This window comes from Triticum urartu, chromosome 4A (genome assembly GCF_056163025.1).
Source record: "Triticum urartu cultivar PI428250 chromosome 4A, HENAU_Tu73, whole genome shotgun sequence".
Taxonomy (NCBI): Eukaryota; Viridiplantae; Streptophyta; class Magnoliopsida; order Poales; family Poaceae; genus Triticum; species Triticum urartu.
In genome coordinates, this window is record NC_141876.1 from 177,092,185 (window position 1) to 177,095,597 (window position 3,413).

Genomic DNA, 3,413 nt, shown 5'->3' on the forward strand with positions numbered 1-3,413 from the left:
TCCATTTTTTTGTAATTTTCTTTTTTGAACTAAACTAGTGATAAAACAAGAAACTAAAAGACTCGATTGCAAGATCTAAAGATATACCTTCAAGCACTCACCTCCCCGGCAACGACGCCAGAAAAGAGCTTCATGTCTACTACACAACCTTCTTCTTGTAGCCGTTGTTGGGCATGCAAGTGCACAGGTTTGTAGGACAGTAGCAAATTTCCCTCAAGTGGATGACCTAAGGTTTATCAATCCGTAGGAGGCGTAGGATGAAGATGGTCTCTCTCAAGCAACCCTGCAACCAAATAACAAAGAGTCTCTTGTGTCCCAACACACCCAATACAATGGTAAATTGTATAGGTGCACTAGTTCGTCAAAGAGATGGTGAAACAAGTGGTATATGGATAGTAGATAATAGCTTTTGTAATCTGAAATAATAAAAACAGCAAGGTAGCAAGTGATAAAAGTGAGCGTAAACGGTATTGCAATGTGTGGAAATAAGGCCTAGGGATCATACTTTCACTAGTGCAAGTCCCCTCAACAATACTAACATAATTGGATCACATAACTATCCCTCAACATGCAACAAAGAGTCACTCCAAAGTCACTAATAGCGGAGAATGAACGAAGAGATTATGGTAGGGTACGAAACCACCTCAAAGTTATTCTTTCCAATAAATCCGTTGGGATATTCCTATAAGTGTCACAAACAGCCCAAGAGTTCGTACTAGAATAACACCTTAAGACACAAATCAACCAAAACCCCAATGTCACCTAGATACTCCAATGTCACTTCAAGTATCCGTGGGCATGATTATATGATATGCATCACACAATCTCAGATTCATCTATTCAACCAAAACAAAGGACCTCAAAGAGTGCCCCAAAGTTCTACTCAAGAATCACGACGAAAACGTGTGCCAACCCCTATGCATAGGTTCATGGGCGGGACCCGCAAGTTGGTCATCAAAACATACATCAAGTGAATCATGTGATATCCCGTTGTCACCACAGATATCCATTGCAAGACATACATCAAGTGTTCTCAAATCTTTAAAGACTCAATCCGGCCAGATTACTTCAAAGGGGAAACTCAATTCATTACAAGAGAGTAGAGGGGGGAAGAAACATCATAGGATCCAAATATAATAGCAAAGCTCGCGATACATCAAGATTGTATCATCTCAAGAACACGAGAGAGAGAGAGAGATCAAACACATAGCTACTGGTACATACCCTCAGCCCCGAGGAAGAACTACTCCCTCCTCGTCATGGAGAGCTCCGGGATGATGAAGATGGCCACCGGAGGAGGATTACCCCCTCCGGCAGGGTGCCGGAATGGGTCTAGATTGGTTTTTGGTGGCTACGGAGGCTTCTGGCGGTGGAACTCCCGATCTATCTTGCGTTCTGGAAGTTTTAGGTCACGTGGGTATATATGGGTGTAGGGAGGACGTCGGAGGAGCCACGGGGGTCCCACAAGACAGGGGGCGCACCCTAGGGGGGGCGCCCCCACCCTCGTGAGCACCTCGTGTCTGCCCTGACGTGGGGACCAAGTCCATCAGGTGTGTTTCCTTCCAGAAATAGCTTCTCCTGTTGATTTCATTCTGTTTCGACTCCGTCTGATATTCCTTTTCTTCGAAACACTGAAATAGGCATAAGACAACAAATCTTGGCTGGGCCTCCGGTTAATAGGTTAGTCCCAAAAGTAATATAAAAGTGGATAATAAAGCCCAAAATAGTAGATAATATAGCATGGAGCAATCAAAAATTATAGATACGTTGGAGACGTATCATTGCCTCGAGCTTGGGGAGGGTCGTGTTAACCTGGCGCGCGAACTGCTTGAAGATGCTATGGGAGGCTGGGGCCTGAGCGCCGCCTAGGATGCAAGCGATTTCACGAGGCTCCTGGAAGCCCCCAGCCCCCTCGTCCTGGTGATGGTCGTCGTTCCTTCTTGGTGGTGGCGGCAGCAGGGGAAGGACGGCATTGCCCTGAGGACGGTCCTCGCGAGACTGATCTCTCCACGCACCCTCACGAGGCTGGTTGCGCCATTCCTCGTGGGGGTCGCGGCCGTCCCAGCGTCCTCCGCTTCGGGATCTTCCGTGGTCGTAGCCTCGATCATTTTGCTTTGGGCGTCGACCGAAGCGCCCACCGCAGATGGCCCTGAGCTCTTGACAGTCGTTGGTGTTGTGGCTGTGCACGTTGTGGAAGACAGAGAACGGGCGGCTGCCCTTGGATGGCTCTGGGTGGTCGCAGACTCGCTTCATTTCTGGCTCGGCCACGAGTACGGCTGGCCCTTTGCACTTCATGTACTTGGACTTGCTCTTCTTGTCTTCTGGGTCAGTCTTAGGGAGCTCGAGGAGGGAGAGGCGTCCCTCCTCAGCTCTCGCACACTTGGTTGCTGTGTTGAACATCTTCAGGGCCGTGCGCAAGTCCTCGTGTATGGCAAGATCCTCCTTCATCTTGAAGTCATGGACACCATCAGTGAATGCCGAGATGATGACCTCGTCCGACACCTTGGGGATCTTGAGGTGAAAACCGTTGAAGCGCTGGATATACTTCTGCAAGGTTTCTCCTAGCTGCTGCTCGATGTGTCACAGGTCACCCGCAGTGGGCGGGCGGTCGCGAGTGCCCTGGAAGTTGGAAATGAAACACTCTCACATCTCATCCCAGGAAGAGATCGATACCGCGAGGAGGTTCAGGAGCCACGAGTCTGCGCCATCTTTGAGGTCCATGGGAAACCAGTTCGCCATAACCTTCTTGTCACCATTGGCCGCCTCGATGCTCTTCTTGTAGAGCTGCAGGAACTCGGTAGGGTCGAGGGTGCCATCGTACCGTGGAGGCAGGTCAGGCTTGAACTTCCCAGGCCAGATGATGCTGCGCAACTACTGGGTGAACGCGCGACATCCAGTCATGGTCACGGGAGCCCTCCGTGGAGATGGAGACAGATCTTGGCGCTCGTGCGCCATCACCGTAGGCGGTGCACGATCTTGACGTGGTGGTGCTTGGAGCGCACGCGCCGCTACTTGTGGCTGCTGCACCACCTGGCAGCTTTCCTCGTCGTGTGTCGATGCCTTGTGCGGCGGGTCGCACTGGGGAGCCTCGCACCTTGGCTCGATGATGGCGTCCTGCCTAGGAGGTGAAGGAGGTGCTCCGTGAGCCACGTCACCCGCGGCAGGCGGTGGGTGAGGCAGCGAGTGAAATGGTGCAAGAGACTCTCCGGCGGCGCTGACGAGCTTGCCGATGCGATCCAACCTGTCCTTGTAGAGTTCGTCAATGGGGCGGTAACGCAGGAGCTCGAGTGCCATTAGAAACACGGCCTGCGCGTTCACCAGCCCGCAACGAGCTTGAGACGATGAAGCGGCCGCCGGGGTGGAGGTACATCCATCACGCCACACCGAGGGTTGCATCGATTAAGCCTACTATT